Source organism: Sarcophilus harrisii, chromosome 1 (assembly GCF_902635505.1).
Source record: "Sarcophilus harrisii chromosome 1, mSarHar1.11, whole genome shotgun sequence".
Lineage (NCBI taxonomy): Eukaryota > Metazoa > Chordata > Mammalia > Dasyuromorphia > Dasyuridae > Sarcophilus > Sarcophilus harrisii.
Window position 1 is genome coordinate 446,175,378 of NC_045426.1, and position 20,080 is coordinate 446,195,457.

The 20,080-nt window shown below is 35.7% G+C and overlaps 1 long non-coding RNA gene across 1 annotated transcript; it reads right to left on the reverse strand.

Moving 5' to 3' along the window:
- Positions 1-1,454: 1,454 nt before the first annotated feature.
- Positions 1,455-19,651, reverse strand: LOC105749303. The gene is made up of 3 exons (XR_004230922.1): positions 18,488-19,651; positions 2,896-3,040; positions 1,455-1,727 (listed from the first exon to the last, which is right to left on the reverse strand). It is a non-coding gene; the product is annotated as an uncharacterized LOC105749303 (long non-coding RNA).
- Between the last annotated feature and the right edge of the window lie 429 nt (positions 19,652-20,080).

The following is a 20,080-nucleotide window of genomic DNA, read 5'->3' on the forward strand; positions in this document are numbered from 1 at the left end:
ACTCTTTATTGTTGTATAATTCTGGGCAAGTCACTTTAACCTGCTTAACTAAGTTCCTCATCTGTAAAATGGACTGGAGAAGGAAATGGCAATCTTCTCCAATATTTTTGCTAAGAAAGTTCCAAATCCAGCCACAAAGAGTTGGGCATGATTGAAATGACTCAAAAATAACCATAAGTTTTCAAGCATCATAAAATCACTTAACATCAATAGAGAATCACGAAATACAACTTAATTTTTATGAGAGATTATGTTGACAGAGGATATTATTGAGTTGAAATAGCCATGTTTCATGGCTTATGGCTCTTAAAAGTTGATTGTTTCAATATTTCAATAGAAGCATGATATCATTATCATGGTACTCCCATGAGTTGTGCAGATCACAACTCATTCATGTTTTTTCATCCTATATCACTCTTCTCCTTTTGTGTAGGATATTTATTCTCCATAGTTTTCCTCTAAATAAGTGTTATTTGGAGATAAAGAGCAAAACAGTCTAATGCAAGTTTTCAATGGTCATAATCTTGTATAAAGGATTTCTTGGTCTCTGTGATTTCCTCATTCATAAAATACAAAAAGGTCACTTACCTCATATGCCCCACAGATAATGTAATGCAAAAAATTCTGGCTTTGAACTGAGAGTATTTTTCTTTTTTTCTTCTTAAGTATATTTCCACATTTATCATGCCACACAAGAAAAATCAGATTAAAAAGGAAAAAATGAGAAAGAAAAAAAGCCAGCAAACAACAGCAACAACAAATAGTGAAAATGCTATGTTGTGATCCACATTCAGGCCCCATAATCCTCTTTCTGGCTGGAAATGGCTCTCTCCATCACAAGTCTATTAGAGTTGGCCTGAATCACCTCATTGTTGAAAAGAGCCATGTCCATCAGAGTTGATCATCACATAATCTTATTGTAGCTGTGTAAAATGTTCTCTTGGTTCCACTCATTTTACTTAGCATCAGTTCATGTAAGTCTCTCCAGACCTCTCTGAAATCATCCTGCTGATTATTTCTTATAGAATAATAATATTCCATAACATTCATATACCATAACTTATTCAGCCATTCTCCAGATGAGCATCCACTCAGTTTCCAGTTTCTTGTCACTACACAAAGAGCTTCTACAAACATTTTTGCACATGTAGGTCTTTTCTCCTTTTTTATTTTCTCTTTGGAATACAGACTTAATAGAGATACTGCTGGATCAAAGGGTATGCACAGTTTGATAGCCCTTTGGACATAATTCCAAATTGCTCTCCAAAATGGTTGAATCGGTTCACAACTCCACCAACAATGTAAGACATTGTTGCCTCAGTTTCCTCATCTGTAAAATGAACTGGAGAAAGAACTGATAAAACTTCCCCTTATTTTTGCCAAGAGTACCTTAAATGGGGTCACAAAGTGTTGGAGACAACCGAACAATAACAATAAAATTATTATCATCTTCAGAAAGTAATAAATGAATTTATTTGTAATTAATTCTAAAATAGGACAATATATTAGTGAAGGATCCCTCTTTGAATTCTAGGTCTTCTACTTAAAACCTCTATGCCCTTAAACAAATTACTTCACTATTCTGTAGAAGACATTGGAGACAAAAAGGCCCAAAGAGACCCTTTCTTCAAGCAGCTTACCATGGATATATGTGGTCTGGGAATGGCAGCATATTCTAGGATATCATCCCTTTTGTCCTTCTCTTGAGTGATCCTTGTGGTATATATCTATGTAGCAGGAAAAGGAGAAGAGTGAAGAGAGGTATTCAAGTTGTTAGTATCAAGCTGGATAATGCCTCCTATTGCTATCAGTTTTAGCTCTAGTCAGAAGCCAATTACTAACTTTATTCATTTAAGATCATATATCAAAAAACTAGCTCCAGTGATAATTGTTCTGTTAGTCCACAAACCATCAGTTTTATCTCCAGTATTTATATCTTACCTGATGTAGATCTTCCCCTTCATTATTTGTTCTATAGAGCTGATAGCTTGATTGGCAGCAGAGGAATCACCAACTAATCCCTGGACAATGTCATGTTACCAAACCTCCTGACTGTCAAATGAATGGGTTTTTTTCCTTCCATACTATGATTGCCTTTTAATTTGGTGCAATTGCTATATTATTTAAACATAAGTTCTATTATTACAAATCATTGACCTTTATAATGAACCATGTTGCCTCTTTATATTCATTTATCTGTCACAGAGGTCACAAGCATAGCAGAATCAGGATTTGAACTGAGGTCCTCTGACTCAGTGGTAGCACAGTGGATAGAACAGAGGGCCGGAAGTCAAAAAGACTCATCTTTCTGAGTTCAAACCCAGCCTCAGATTCTTATTGACAAATCACTTTACCCTGCTTGCCTCAGTTCATCAACTGTAAAATGAACTAGAAAATGAAATGGCAAACCACTGCAGTATCTTTGCCAAGAAAACCACAAATGAGGTCACAAAGAATTGGGCATGATTGAAATGTCTCAACAACAGACATCAATCAAGGGAGTAAAAAGGGAATGATGAGTAGGAAAAAATGACTCTAATAAATATGAGTGGCAATAGTACAATGAAGGATTAAGAGAAATATGAACAATAAATGTCTTTTTAAAAAGTGATTGGCAAGAATCTCAGTTCCAAAAAACTCATAGAGAAATATAACCTACAACTCTTAGCTGGAAGTCAGGGTTTTACAGGGAAAGAATTTTGAATACATTATCAGAAACTGTCACTGAATCAGATATTTTTGCTTGACTTTTTTTTTTTTGTTACAAGGGAAGGATTGATTCTTATAGAAGAAGGGGAGTACCCAAAAACGAACACAATGTCAAAACAAAAAAATCAATAAAACATTTTTTAAATATAAAAATTTCCAAGATTGGAAAAATAGAAGGCTTCTTACCTTCATCAAGGTTTAGAACACTTCTCCACAAGAAATTTCCATGAAAGAAGCTAAGTTTTAATAATAGATGAAAGCTGAAGGGAAGTTTCACAATCAACTAATTCAACCACTTCATCTTATTTCTTTGGGCTTCAGTTTTCCAAATCTGTATAATGGGGATAATAATTTTGTTTTATTATTTGTCTTATATGGCTATAATGAAGATGAATGGAGATAATAAGCAAACAGGTCCTAATTAGTGAAAGTAAGTAAATCCCTGAAGAAGTCACATTATTCACATTCATACTTCATATTTCACAAGGCTGGAACCAATGACCATATTTTATATAATTATAACTTTGAATAGTATGAACTTGAATGCATACAAAGACTTCAAGGTATTCATTATTCATATTAATTGAGATCTAACTACATATTTATTTATAGTTTTATATATACATATATTTTATAAGTTAATTATGAAGTGCTATATGCACTATATGAACTAATTATTGTTTTACAGATAAGGAAACAGAGGCCCAGGGTGATAAAGTGATTAGACTAATAGGAGTGGCATCCAGGTCTTCTCCCAGAAAAATATTTTTTCTAATACACTGAAATAAATATTAATTGCAATTTTAACTACTATATCAACTGTAGTAACTAAATAACTATATCATGAATGATTTTCAGAAAAAAAAAATTTGGTGCAATGTCTGCAGCAAACAATAGTAACAAACATGAAGCTATTGAATGTTTGACTAGTTATAGAAATCAAATGTACTTGGAGTCAGCAGACATAGATTCATATCCTAGCTCTAACACTTAGAAATTGTGTAACGACAAGTCATTTATCTTCCCTGAGATCCAGCATCTGTACTGTGAGAATATCAAGACTTGCCTTCACCCTCCCTCAAAGAATTGTCTTAAGAAATGTATTTATATAGAAGAAACAGAACTCAAATGCTAGCCATAGATCCAGGAACACCTGGGCTCAAATCCCACCTCTTTTGCTTATTAGCTATGTAATTATGGCCCAATTACTTAAACTCTGAGCCTCACTTTCCTCATCTGTAAAATGGAGATAATAATGCCTATAATGTCTATGCTATTGAGTTATCATGAGCATCAAATTTTATAGTTTATATAAATTTATTATATATATAATATATAAATTAAAAATTCATTTTTAATTCATATTTATATAATGTGAATATATAAAAATTTAAAATATATAAATGTATAAGTATATAAAATAGTTATATAAATTTTATAGTTTGCAGTTTAAATATCAGTTAAGAATTTAATTATAAAGCATCTCAAGAAAGTGTTACTAGTCCTTGAAAACAGCTAGTTTTAGTTCTCACATAAGAGATGATGGAGGCTACCTTCTAGAATACAGTTTTTTAACCTATTTTGTGTCATGATCTCTATTAGGGCCAGCAAGGTGAAGAGGTAGAAAAAGCTCCTAGTAACAAGAAGATCCGAGTTCAAATTTGTAATTTTGAAATCATGATAAATACAAACAACCTTTTGAGATATATGCAACATATTTAATGGGATAGGAAAATATGTGTTATTTCTATTGCTCACAAAATCTTCAGTGCTTCCAATATTACTGTGGGTTTTTTTCCTACAATCATAATTGAAGGAAATATTAAATGGCAATTAAAAATTAATAAACATTTTAAATATTTTTCCCATTCAAATTCATGGACCTTCTGAAATCTCCATTGGATTCTAGCTTCAGAATCCCTGCTCTAGAAGGAAGATTATGAACAGAATACCAATTTCATAATCATGTTTCCCCCTCTATAAAATGATCAAAAAAGTCATCTTTCTAAGCGAGCTCATTTGAAAGAATACAGAGGAAGATTGGCTTTGATTTTTTAAAATAATTAATCCAGTAACTTTTATTTCCCAGAAAGGTCTATTATCCCTATTTCAATTGAAGACAGAGCAAATCACAGATTTGTAACAATTTACCTAAATTACCAAAATGAGTTATCTGGCTCCAAACCCTGCAGATGTTTAACACAGATGGATAGATATCTATTCTTAACAAGCAGGGCTGGAGAGCCACAAACTTTCAGACTCTCTAGTTTGAGTCCCTAATGCCATTTCCCTTTGTGTATTCTCTCTTCTAATAAGAATATAAGTTCCTTGAGGACAGAGACTGCTTTTGTTTTGGTGAGGCTTTAGAATCTGGCAGGAGCTTGGCAAATGAGCACTCTACAAGCCTTTCCATTCATTCATTCAGATGGTAACAGAGGAGTGGAAGGAAAGGTATTATTTCCTCAGGCCTCGGTGTTTTTAACTGAAACCATTGAGGAATCATCAAGGTAACCCCTTTATTTTACAGATGAGAAATACAATGGGACAGTACCTAGGTCACCTGGTATAAGCAACCCTGACAGAAAAGCAATTAGAATAAAGCCATGGTAGGAGCCTAGGACCTCTAACTTCCAAATAAGGGCTCTTTCCTCTGCAGTTCATTGTGCCTCTTTTTGCAAAAGGCAGCCAAACTACTATTTGGACCTTCAAGATTTCTAATACCAGCAGCTCCACCTAGGGCCAGGGGCTGTCTAGGATAGGAAGCAGAGTCAAAATACAAAAAAAGGAAGACTTGGGGGAGGGGGTGTAATGGCAAAAAAAATACTAATAACTGAGATGTGAAAATATTTCAGGAATCATGGATTTTTCCCTGGATATACTCCTGAAATAAGAACATTCTGACCAGGTATTAGCCAGAATCAGAACAGCTTTATTTCTTTATAACTCAGTGATACTAGCCTCTCCAGAGTAATCAACACACCCTCACCATACCCTAGTGTGCCCCTAGAGGTGCCAATCCCTGTCGGGTGCCATCAGTTCCCATTAACCAGAAATCATCCTCTCAAGTGACCACAGGTTTGATTGGTCTGGGGGAAGAGGGAAAGGAGAAGGCTGACATCGTTTTATGCTTTCATTGCACCTGTTTGTTTCTCTATCAGCACATTCCTTATTCCACCTTTCACCTGAACAACTGATGTAACCTCCCCAAGTTCCGTGATGAAGCTTTCACTTTATCTTGCAGCCATCAGACAGGAACAAAGTCATCTGGGGTCAACTCACCAAGGTTGGGCAGCAGGCGGCACCCACCTGCTCCCGCTCATCAAAATTAAATCCACCAAGTGCTGAGTGGCTTGAAACTGTAAGTCATTTGAAGATCTAGTTCACATAGTGAGCAAAGCATGGCCCTAGGGGTTAGGAGTATCACTCTGACAGAATCTCATCAGAACAGTTTTTTCATGAAGAGGTAATGCATACTCATTCTGGCATTTTATGGTTGGGAAGAAGAGTGTTTATTATCCTTATTTCTTAAGACACTTTTTGCTGGGAAGTTTTTTTAAAATGGACTCCAAAGATGTGGGTGCACATGTGTATGGGAAAGAAGGAGGAAAAAGACTTCTGCAATAAAGCATTTGACAATACCCATGTAAACACCCCTTCATTTGCTAATACTTGAGACTATTTCTTAAAATTAGCATGCTGGCAGGACAATATCTTATGTCTGTATGTGAGATGCCTGCCCAGGAAACAAGTTTCAATGGGGGGGAATCCCCAAATTCATCATATGTGTGTGAAGTGGTGGCCAGTCCAGCAGAGGTAATTCTGGTGCAGACGGCTGCATAAGTTTGAGGACACCCAGACAACTGCTAACTGGCTTGTGCTGCATCAGGAAAGAATTGAGAGTGCCTCCAGGGCTAGCCACTGCTGTGGTTTGTATGTGACTGCTGAAGCCCTGTTAGGAATAGAGAGAAAGGTGAGGCAATTTGAATAATGAATAATGGAAATGTTAGAAATGGCTGCCTGCAGTGTTGCTCACCTGGGAGAGAGAACTGATTGAATACAGCTAGGAACAGAATACAAAGGCAGGGACCCATAGGAAGATAGCTATAGAGGGGAAGCCTCAGAGGATAGGGTAAAGGAAAGCTTCAACCGCTTCAGAGGGGTGAATAGGCCCGGGAGAGAGAGAAAGAGAAAGAAAATATATTCAGTGAAGTGTAGATTATGTGAGATACAATTGGTAAAAGCAAGTAAAAGAAAGTAAGAGAAGTGTCAAATCAGAATAAGAAAGAAACAAGAAACAAGTTTTAAAGAGGTTTTAGTGAAAAATACTGTTTATGTGATATCTATTCCATTTGAATATGATTAACAGCTGAATATGTTCTACCCATTTGATGTACACTGTTTTATATATATAATTGAGAATTATTTAAGCACCCTTCCAAGCTATTTATTATAACTGTAGTAAAATCATCCTCTAATAAGTAAACTCATTTGTGTAACTGTTGAACCTAGAGGTGCAAAGCCTTTCCTTGCAAGAGTGGTTACTTATGTTTTCGTATACAGGAATATATCCTCAATAGCATCTGATGCCCCTAAAAGAATTGTTGTAATTAAAGTGGAAAATTTTGAGAAAGATATAAGATCAAACAATCCTGTGTGTTAAATGTAATTCTAATGGGATGTATAAAGCCTCAAATTCTTTGAAGTTTCAAGTGTACTATGGGTTCCTAATTTTATGTTTCCCTTATAACTCTATTGTTAACAAGATCAGAACTCTATGGTTTGAATTGGTTTTCATAACATGAACTAGTTATCGGAAAAGAAAATTTGAGAGATTGTGCCAACTTGTATTGAGATCTGTTTTGTAAGTAATTTTAGCAGAAACATCCGAGGAGCCTCTACAAGTAATTTGGAAACAGAAAAAAATGCTCTATTGAGGAGTTGCTCCTGAGGATAAGACAGTTTCTGGATTGCCCCAAAGAAAAAATGTTCCAGACACCAAACAATTCCATAGGACCTTTGAGTTCCAAAATGAAATTGTTAATTAAATGGACACTGGGAGCAGGTTGATAGTCATTACTATGCTATTTTGGCTTTTTTGTTTGTTTCACCATATCTAAACCCCGAGTTCACTCAGTTATCTTGCTGTCATGTAAATTTTCATTCTAAAATTAGTCTATGAGATAGTCTTGCTATGGCTTGCGCTGTGATTGTTATCCTTATATTAACTTGTCAAGAAAAATTATAATAAGTCTTCCCTTGACAAAAAGAGAGAAATTGAGAAAATCAAATTATTCTGATCCTGTTTTATAATTCTATTCTCTATCATTCCTAATATGTTGGAAAACTGCCTAAGCAATATTTTTCTTTGAACCTCATTCAGAAACTCAACTGACCTGAACTAACAAATCCTAATAAACCTACATATGTTTATTACCAAGCTGACATGGGCCCCCTTTTCTTCAGGATCTCAGTGTTGTCTTGTCAGTCTACATGCCTACAACTGGCATATCAGGGCAGAACGGATCAGCCCCCTCATATTTGGCCTTACAATTGGCATAGTTGGCAGGATAATTTGCTCTCTACAATTCTTATGTCCTTACAATAGTGCAATGGGCCTAGAGATCAAATCTGATTTCAGATGCTCACTGGCTGTGTAACTTTAGGCAAGTTACTTAAACCCTGTTTGTTTCCTCATCTATAAGAAATGAGCTAAAGAAGGAAATAACATTCCAGTATTTTTGCCAATAAGAGTCAGACATCATTTAAATAACTAAACAGCAGATTAACAATGGCAAAAAGGCCAGGCTCCCTATAGCCTCCAGGTTCTAGGGTCCCTAAAACTCCAATTTCCATTGCAAATTTTACCACAAACAAGTATCTGATATTGGATGGGGCCACATAGTCACACCTCAGCCTGAGGTTTCCAGATCATAGTGTTCAGTACCATATTTTCACTGCAGGTACTCAATAAATATTTATTCAATTGAATATGATAATTAAACAGATTCTCATTCCACCCTACTTAATCAGTCTCTATAATGTTTCCATTCACCTCATAGAAATCTTAATCATCTTGAGGATAAATCTATCTTGGCATTACATTTCTAACATTATGCAGCAATTAACCCATTTTTATTTAGGAATAATAATATCTAGCATTTACATATTTTTTTTACAAATATTATCTCATAACAGCCCTGGGAGGTAGATGCAATTATTACTTACATTTTACAGATGAAGAAACCAAGACAGAAAGAGGATAACTTATTTACCCAGGATCACTCAGCTCAAAAGTGAGACCTGACTGACATTCAGAAAGACTACCTAGAATGTGGCAGCAGGTTTAGGTATTTACCAGGTTTGACTACTTACTGCTGGGTTGCACTGGGAAGGTGGTTCAGGCATTGAACATGGCTTTTGTTTGGCTAAGAAAGTCACTGGATGCTGCTAAGCTAGGCCAGGAAAGTCACTCAGTCACTGAGCAACAACTGAGCAATTTGTCCTGAAAAAAAGCAGGCAGGTTTCTCTGCCATTGGACAACTGCTGCCAGACTGGACTGGACAGGTGACTTGGCTACTGGGCTTCTCTGAGGGTTCCAAGTCTCTGTTGCACAAATCAATTCACTGAACTTCCTGAACTAGCTCCTTGGATGGCCACCTGCAGTTTACTGTATGGGCTGGGCAGTATTGTGTCTTAAAAGAAGTGTTACAGTGCTTTTTTCTGATCAAGGATTATAGGAGTTTTTTGGCAGGAATAATGACTATTGGCCTAAAATTAGCACTTAAAAAAAAAAAAAAGGCCTTTATTTTTTTCTCCCTCATAGCCTCAGCTCTAAGCTTTGTTTCCCCTAGGAAAGAAGTAGCAGACATTTATCATCTTCCATTGAATAATCCTTCTGCTACAAGGCCAGTTTTTTCAGCAAAGGATTCTTCCTTGTTTATGGTAATCAGTCTCCATTCAACCAGTTATATTTCCTAGAGGTCTGATGAAAAAGAATGTCTAGGGAAAAAAAGATAAGAATACATTTACCGGAGAGTCAAGGTCTTTTTCTTTTCTGGTTCTTTATATGCAATTGAATTATTCAAATCTCAAAACCTTTCTAGGGTATTTTGTACCGGAAAACCTTCCCTTTAACATTTCAATGTCTCTGTCTTTCCACCCACACATCCTACCCTTTTAGCTTTGCCAAAGCCTCAATACACACTATTGCATGTGTAACAAAAGACTTATTTCCACTTGAAATGGTTTATTTAATAATAATAGCTAACATTTATGTAGTACTTTATGGTTTACAAATACTGTCTGAGTTTAACTCAACCCTATGAATTGTGTCCCCATTTTTCAAATGAGAGAACTGAGATGGGCAGAGATTAATTATCTTACCCTAGGTGATACAGCTAGTAAGTGTCTAAGGCCTTTTTTGAAATCAGGTCTTTCTGATTCCACATTCAGCAGTCTCTACCACCTACCGGCCTTTGAAACATCATTTGAGATGGTCACAACTGAACCAGAAGGACAATGTGAATTAAATTGGGCTTCAAAAACTTTCTACTTAATTTTTTACTAAACCCTTTGGTTTATCATCCATTCTTCCCAATAAATCATCTTTTCTTGTTTCCTGTCTCTGTGGAACTCATCCAAGGTTGGAAAAGTCAGGCACCTCTGTTTATGGATCTAAGAATCACAAGTATTTGAGCCTTGAGGAGGCTCCTTGCCTATACTGCTAGACTCACACATTGATCTGACCATCCCATGGGCTTTATGTCTTGGTTCTTCTTGAGTGTTTTGTTAGGCTAATCTTTCTTTAAATGGCTTCCATTGAAGAATATACTTATATACTCAATAAACACAAAAATATCTGCAAACAAAATCGTATGAGAGATAGTACCATTGACAAGGAATCCCATCTTGTACTGAGCATCTTGTGAAAGAGTTAGAGGAATTTTCATGAGCATTTAACTCAAATACCTTGTTTTAATATATGAGAAACATGAAGACCATAGAGGTTAACTTACCCAAGATCATATACTTGATGGCAAACCACAGACTGAAACCCAGATCCCTACTCATTTTACATCCAAGTGATAAATTTTACAAATCATAACCTGAAGAAAAATCAATCCCTGGCTTTCCAGTCAGTCAATAAACATTTATTAAGCATTTACTGTGCACCAGTCACAACAGAGCTAAATGGCACAAGGGAGAGAGCACTGGATCTGGACTCAGGAAGTCTCAGTTTCCTCATCTGTAAAATGGGGATAATAATTGCACCAACTTACAGAATTGTTGTGAGAATCAAATGAAATAATATTTGTAATGCACTTTACAACCTTAAAGCACTACCAGGTATAAATATGATCTTTACCCTCAAGTAGTTGACAATTGAATGGGTAAGACATCAGGAAAATAACTATATATGGGTACATAGATATATGCATGGCATAAATGGAAAATAATCGCAAAGGCAAAACACTTTATGTCCCACTATTGGTTAAATGATCATAAAATGACTAGCATGCATAAAATTAAAATGAAAATAAAATTCCTTCATGAGAACACTATCTTGTGAATATTAAGCTATTTTAAGATGCACAGATTGTCAAGAAATATGTCACGCAAAATCACCTGCTGTTTGTCCAGTAATAATAAAAAGAGTGAAGCAATTACATTTAAAAATAACCTTAGAATATTAACACCTAAATTCATCTTCATGTTTCTATTTGTATTTTTAAGATTGTGTCAATCATTAAAAATGCACAATACAACCATTTAATATAGTTGGAAAACATCCTTCAATCAAAATTCTAGCCCAATATTTTTATGTCTAACATTTCATTACTGAAAAACAGAAAAAGGAGATAGGTAATGCGAGAAATGGGTTGATGCTACTGGCAATGATAGAAAATTGTATAAGAATTTCATGTTAGGAGCCACACTGATTATAGAGTCAGAGAAACTGAGTTCAAATCCTTACTTAATAAATGTCATCTTAAGCAAGTCACTTAATTTCTCTGGATCTCAGTTTCTCTTCTGCAAAATAAGGGAGTAAAATACCTTTCAAAACAAAATCTGTGATTCTCTGATTCTAATTCCTCAAAGTACATAGGCAGTGATAGAGAGCATAGATTTAGAAAATAAACCTAAAGAAAGTATAAAAACATTTTTAATGAGAGAAATAATTTAAAAGAAAATATTGATTGATTTACCTCTTTATTTCATACAATATGCTAGTGAAGAAACCAAATGTAAATAATATGCTGTAAATATTCCTGAATGTGTATGTATGCATTTATTCATATTTCCAACATCTGATACATTCAGAGCATTTGCTTTTCTTATGAATGTCATATTTATCTTAATGTCATAATTATCTTCCTAGATTAGCATTTCTTTAATCTTTTATTAATTCCACCTAAATAGAAATTTCTTTTAATTAGGAAAAAACATTAAAACTCACCTATTTAGGAATCAATGTTATTCATATATGTAAATCCTGGACTTAGTTTAATAATATAGAACATCATAATTTAGAATTGAGTGAGACCTTAGAAATATCCACTTCAACTCCATTATTTTATAGATTATATATTATAGATTATTATATAGATATATATTATAGATATATAGATATATAGATTATTTTATAGATTATATAGATTATTATCTGATATTAACATATTACTTGAAGGTTTACAAAGCACTTTCCTCACAATTCTGTTAGGTAAAAGATACATGTATTATTATCTTCATTTTTCAAATACGAAAACTGTCTCAGAAAAGTGATTTGAATGCTAGGGCAGCTAGGTGGTGCAGCCCTAAAGTCAGGAGGACTTGAGTTCAATCTGACCTCAGACACTTAAAACTTCCTAGCTGTGTGAACCTGGGCAAGTCACTTATCCCCCATTGGCTTAGCAGAAAAAGAAAAGAGAGTTTGAATGCTATATTCTTCTTTATAAACCTGATATAGGTTTAGTTGATTTACATTAAGGTTTGTTTGTTTTAATTTTGCTTCTGCTTTTCATACACAAAAAAAAACCTTTAAAAAAAATCTAACATTTACCATCACTAACGTTCATCCTAAATTTAATATTTCCATAATCATAGGCCCAATCTTTCAGAAAAGCATCCTTGAATTGCAAGCATTTCTATCAAACTATCCTTTCAGAATGTTCTTTCTCTTTCTTAAACACACAATCATATATGAAACACAACATACAAGATGATATAGATAAATCACTTTCCTTTTGATTAAAAACAAAATGGAAGGCCTAGGGCTCAAATTCCCATACAGTACCTCTCATTGATAATGACCACTCATCTGTGTCCCTAACTAATCCAAAAGTGAGAAAAAATATCCAAGGAAATTATTTTTACATTCTATTGTTCTCTGTACTGATGTAGTCTCATGCAATGAAATATCACTAACTTTCATGATTAAAAGATAGGGAAAAAATACTATAAAGTATCACTTCATGTGCCACTAATTAAAATCTCTGGTCATTCAACCTAAATTGAACTTTACTTTTTTGTAATCTTTGAAGAAAAGAGGTGCTAAACAAATTTATATGAGAGTCAAGGAAAAATGTTCTAACCATTTTAAAAATTCTTTCAAATTTTGTAAATTCATCAAAATAGGTTCAAATGAAACCTACACCATTTTTGGAGTTATGATTTAGACTTTTATCACAAATTTGTCTGAATTACTGTAATTTTGTTTTATTAACTGATCTCATTTCTTGGATCTCATGGAAGCTATAAAAGTATGAGATGCAGATAGGCATAAAACATAAATAAATATACTTCAATTTTCTTTTCACAGCAATGTCAAAAATGTTACTTAGAAGCCCTTGTGATATTCTTTTTTGCCAATCCTCTACTCAAAACCTTCTTGGTTACAAAATGAATGAAATTAATAATCTTATTTGTCCAACCTATATTTTTCATCACTGTAGATGATGATGTTTACTATAGGAAAGAATGAAAATAGGGTTAGATGTGGAGTCAGAACACATTTTCAGTCCCTTTATCGACACTTACTAGTTGTATGATTTTAGACCAAGTCAATTCACAGTTTTTTGATCTATATCATGGGTACAATAAAATTAGCACTCCCCCTCTCTTCATCTACCACTTTAAAAATATTTTATTTCATAATGCTATTTGCTATAAATGATGTCTATGGAAAAACATATTATAAATTATATATTACATATATAATATACAACTTTATTATATATATAAATAACATAAATTATTTTAAGTCCTTAAACCTCTAAAATGTGATTTAAAAAAACAAAAGTATATGCTTGATGGTTTATAGACATAGCATTTCATGTTCATGTGAGAGTACCAGAATACAAGATCTTTATCTCCTTCTTGGCCTTCCCCACATCAGCTTCCCATTGAGAAACAAATAAGATAATGCAGGTAAGGTTCTTGTAGCCATAAACAACACTACAAATGTAAGCTGTTATTATTTCCTAAACTGCTTTGTCATCATTGTAAATTTAGCAGTATGAAAATCACCATGACAAATCATTATTGCTTGGTGAATTAAGAAGGGAGTACAGAAAATATTTTTGATTCTTCTCTTTGCCTGTAGATGCTTTCCCAGAGCAGAAACACCCCAGATCCATACTTATCAGAATAAAGAATAAACCCAGAGATTTATTTACTAAACCTAAAATAGATGGAAAGAAATATTTTTAGGTGGTAGTGCATAAGCCCCCACTAGAGGATAAATTTCGAAAGCACTATCCCACCAGGCTTAGGTATTGAAGCAAGCATGTATATATGTGAAGAATCTCCTTAGCCCAGGACCAGCAGATGATGAAATCTAACAGATTGGCTGGCATTCTCTCCCCCATTCTGGGTGCTTGTCTCATGCAATCTGCTCCCACAGGGCTGAGACACTGCCTTGTTCTAAAAACATCAACCACACACACATAACCACCTCCGATCCTGGAAACCAAAGAGACTGGAGTGCTCTGAGCCTCAGTAAACATTTGTTCTCTGAAGTTTTCTTAACTAAAGTTTTGCACTTAACTCTATTGCACACAAAGAATATATTCAATGCATAAAATTAAGAATGTTTTTTTTTCCCCATCATTTTCAATGCTAGCTTTTCAGTGATAGCTATTCCAAAGCAAAGTCTTGGAAAGAGTGACCCTACCCTCCACCAAATTTCTCAGGCCCTTGGATTTTTCGCTAGTCTCAAGTCCCAGTATTAATAATAATAACTTACATTGCTCTCACACTTTTCAAAATGAATTATATACATTATCTCATTTAATCATCACAATAGTCCTATAAGATAAATAATGCAGATATTATAATCTCCATTTTAGAGAGCAGATAACAGGCTCAGAGAAACTGAGTGATTTGTCTGTGGTCATGAGAATATTTAAACTCCCAAATTCATCACTCTTGATACATGGCCATATTGCCTATCCAATTCACTCAAGCACTCTGAATTCTAGACAAAAATTTTTTTTGTTCATATTCAATTCTATGTGACTCCATTTTTCTCAGCAAAAATTCTAGAATGGTTTACAGATGAGGAAACTGAAGCAAGCAGGATTAAGTGACTTGCCCAGGGTCATAAGACCACATCAGGTCTTTCTGAATCCACACCCCCGTTCATTGCACCATCTAGCTGCCCCAGACAAATATAGAACTCTTGTTATTTTCTTTATCTCCCTGCCTTTGCTTCACAGTGACATGTCTGCCCAGCTCTACATATCCAATTCCTAAGATCCAATTTAGGGGTAGCTAGGACATACAGTGGATAGAGTACTGGCTCTGGAGGCAGGAACATGTGAATTCAAATACAACATCAAATACTTACTACCTGGGGGACTCTGGACAAGTCACTTAACATAAATGTGCCCCAATTTCTCGTCTGTAAAAGGGGATACTCTAGAGAAGGAAATGGCAAGCCTCTTTAGTATCTTTGCCAAGAAAAGGGATCACATAGAATCGTAGACAAAACAATGGCAACAAGGCCCACCTTAAATTTCCACAAAGTCTTCCACGATTTCTTCTAGCAGTGAATATTCTCTCGTGTCTCAGCACAGTACCCTACACATTGCCAGTCACTTACTCCATATCATCCAGCTCAGAAGATCTGGGTTCTGGAGAATCCCCCCCTCATACTGATGATTGGTGGATGTCTCACTGGCTAGAAGTACCAAGTAAGCGCTAGATCTTGTCTACTTCCGCTCTGTCTCTTCCCTGGATGAGGTAATTGCCATTACTATTGCCAAGTGGTATGTATAAATGTGTGGTTACCCAAATAAAACCTAGCTCTGAGTCCCTCACCTGCTCATTGAACTCTGCATGTTAAAACTCTGTTTTTAATTTACTATATTACAGTAAGACCTAATCAATAGCCTTGCCTAATAGCATTTGCTCTCCACAGATGCTGACAAACATGCTTGGAAACAGCCTGTTGTTATATTGGTTTGGGGGTTTTGTGTTTGTTTTTTTTAGCATAAAATGGATAAGGAAACCACCAAATTAGGACTACAGTACACAATGCAAAACAAACCAATAAAACTCCTACCAAGCAGCTGTAAGACCAAAGCTTCCCTCAACCACAAGAGGCAAGCATTCTTCCTCCCAGGTCACCAAGTCAGACAATACATCCCAAGGAGGTTGGACTCACAATTCCAGCAGGATCGGGTTCTCTATGTCAACACAAAACCTCTGGAGGAATCCTGAACTTAGGACTAAGGAATACACTCTGGATCTAGGTGGTCCAGGGAAATAAATAGTAGCCAACATTTATATGGGTATCAGGCTCTGTACTAAGAGCTTTACAAATATCTCATTGATCCTTACAACCACCCTGTGAGGAGTTACTATCATGATCCTCCTCTTACAGATGAGGAAACTGAAGCAGGCAGAGATTGTGTCTTGGCCAGAGTCACATACTAGTAGGTTTTTGAGTCTGGATTTGAACTCTGGTTTTCCTGACTCTGGGACTGGTGTTCTAACCACTGTATCACCTCTCTGCCCCATAGAAGAAATGTCTCTTGGTCCTGGTTTTCTCATTGCTCAGACAGACTTCTGATCTCTTCAACCCATAGTTTGCCGATCATAAAGATTCAGAGTCCAGGGTAAATAGAGAATAAGCCTTGGGTAGCATATCTCTCCAACCCTGACTTGTAGTGGGTCACTCTTCTGCCACAATTGTATCAAGACATTTCCTAAGACCAATCGATCAATCACCTTCTATTAAGCACTGTATAAGCAGTGGAGTAAAAAGCAAAAAGTTTCTGCCTTCAAGGAACTTACAATCTAAGATGGGAGACTGAGACTCGCTCTCTCTCTCTCTCTCTCTCTGTCTCTGTCTCTGTCTCTCTCTCTCTCTCTCTCTCTCTCTCTCTATATATATATATATATACACACACACACACATATATGTGTGTATGTATGTATATACACACACATTTGTGTATGTATATACATACCTACAAACATACATATATATATATGTATGTATGTATATTTCTGCTCCCAATTCCCATACCAAATTAATAACACATACAATGCAGGGAGGAGAGAGGAGGGAATGAAAAGGTGGAAGAGAAGCTACAGAGAAAAGAACATTATGGGGCAGCTAGGTGGTGCAGTGCATAGAGCACCAGCCCTCAAGTCAGTTAGGACCTGAGTTCAAATCTGACCTCAGACACTTAAAACTTCATAACTGAGTGATTCTGGGCAAGGCACTTACCCCAACTGCCTCAGCCAAAAGAGGAAAAAAAAAAAAAAGAAGGAAGAAAGAAAAGGACATTACTATTTATAATAATCGATAAATTTTCATCTTCCACAAAAATAACATTTTGTAATTTTACCTTCTTTACAAATAAATCCAAGAGATTTTGGGGGAAATTATCAGAGAAACTGGGATGATTTTTAATTATTATAAAGGAAGTTATAGGCTTCCACTGTGCACTATAACCATAAGGACCTGAGGACTTGGTATCAAAGGACCTGGGTTCAAGTCCCGGCTTCCCTTCTTTCTGTCTGCGTGATCTTGGACAAGTCATTGTCCCCTTTGAGGACCTAAATTTCTTCATTCGAGAAAAAAAATGAGAAGATTGAATTACATAACCACCATGGTCCTTCCAGCTCTGAGACTCATGCTCTCATTTAGTATAGTCACCCCTACTGAAAGCAGGGCCTCCCAGGCAGAGCCAGCTTCCCATGTGTTACATAACAGACCAGGCAATACAAAGGTACAGCACCACCTGCTGACCACAGACTAGAGCTACAAGCCCAAATTCTCCTTCGCCTTTCCAGCCTGATGGGGACAATCTTGGAACCTACTTTCATTTCGCATTTATAGAACTGTAATTATTTTAATTGATTTGGAAAGAACGAGATGATGAATATATAACACTGTCTCTGAGAGTGTTCTGTCTCATCCAGTTCTTGTAAAAACTGTTCCTCTCTCTTCCAAATCAAGGGAAGCTTCATCTTTCTCAAGATCCAAGAATGACCTAAGAGACTGGAATCGTCTTTCTTCACTGTTATTGTACCAAACCTCCATTCTCGTGTGTTTGTCCCCATTAGCTATCAGTGATAAGCACTGGATTTCATTTAACTGATTAACAACAATTCGTTTTTTTGAAGGGACATTCCCTAGGAAGATATAGCAAAGAATAGAAGTATTAATATTTTCCCACAACCTCTAAGGTCATATTCTTCTCTGTACCACCTCAGTTTCTCAGAAGAACAGACTCAGACCTAATTTCAATATATTATTATTCACCTGACCAAGTCCATTGCCAATTGTAGCCAATGGAAGGCTGAATCTACATCTCTGTCACTGCTGGGTTGAGTTTGATCCTCTGGTGACTTGAAATTCCCATATGACTCTTGAAAATTCCCATCATGGGCTCCAGTTCGTAGACATCTGGTGGCTTATCATTCTGATCTTTAAAATCTTATAAGGTTATGACATCTTCAATCTCCTTCATCTAAAAGTAGGAAAGAATAAACTCAATAAAAATAGAAGCAACATCAGGGCTGTGAACTCTCAGGTTCATAGTGATCTGAGAGAGTCCAAGGCCCATCTCCTACTTGAAGACCCACAGCAGTTTATCCTTCTTTCACGTCAGCCAGACTGGAAACGGCCAGAGTTAGATTTCCCCTTGCTGGCTAATGACTTTTGAATGCAACCTAGTTCTGAATCGAAGCCAATCCAAAAGGCTTCACTTAACCACACGATTACAAATTGCAACCAGTTACAAAATGTCGGCACGTGCTCATAAGGACTGTGCTCATTGGCCACCTCTATAATATGGAAAAATTTAAAGTATTAGATTTCTGTTTTTAAGAACTAAATTTCATAAGCGCTTTTCCTTCAGTTGATCAGGAGCCGACTCAGGAGAGGACAAAGCATGTAACATGAGATGTTATATCTATAAACTACCAAGCATAGATCTTAGTTTGTTAAAACTATTCCCATTGTTTTTTCCAGAGGTTTAAGTAAATAATCATTATTTACAATGCCTGCTGAATAAAGTCCTTAGGCAAACATTCAAGGCCTTCAACAATCTGACACCACTGGATCTTTCCAGCCTTATGTCATATTACTTACTCCCCCTCCACATACTCTGTGCTCCAGCCAAATCCAATTACTCACCACTGCTAATTCATTTGCTTTACTTTCTCACATGCTCTTGTTTATAACATTCCTTAGGCCTAGAATTACTCTTTCCCTTGGGCCCCCACATTCCATTTTGAAAGCTCACATGAAGTATTTTTCCTAGGTTCTTTTTTCCTTATGTGTCCAATCTATAAAGATCTTACTAGAGAATCAATCAATTAATCAAGAAATACTCATAAAACGCCTATTATGTGACAAGTACCATGACAAGCAATGGGAACAGAGACAAAATTACAATATCCCCTGCCTTCAAGGAGTTTACATTCTAATGAAGAAGAAAATACATACATGTGTGTTTATTAAATATATGTATATGTTTTAGGGTTACATATGTATATCAGAGTACAAATACTATTTGTATTGTAATGGAGGGAAGTGTGGGAAGCCTTTGAAGAAGGCTTAGATATTCTCCTTCTTTGAGCATGTCCTCTGTCAACTTCAAATGCAATCATGTTGAGCTTACTTTCATCAGCTGATATTATATGGTGACAAAAAAAAAATGTCTTTGAAGGCTTAATAATTCATGAGTCGTTGAACCAGAGCTAAGTATTCATACAAAAAGAATAATCCATACTTGGTAATTTTTCTCTCCTTTCCTGACAAATGAACTGTCAGATGGAAGGAAGACTGACCATGGTTACTTCATGTGGTTGAGGCAACAGGTGATACTACAGGGCTAGAACTAAGGAGAAA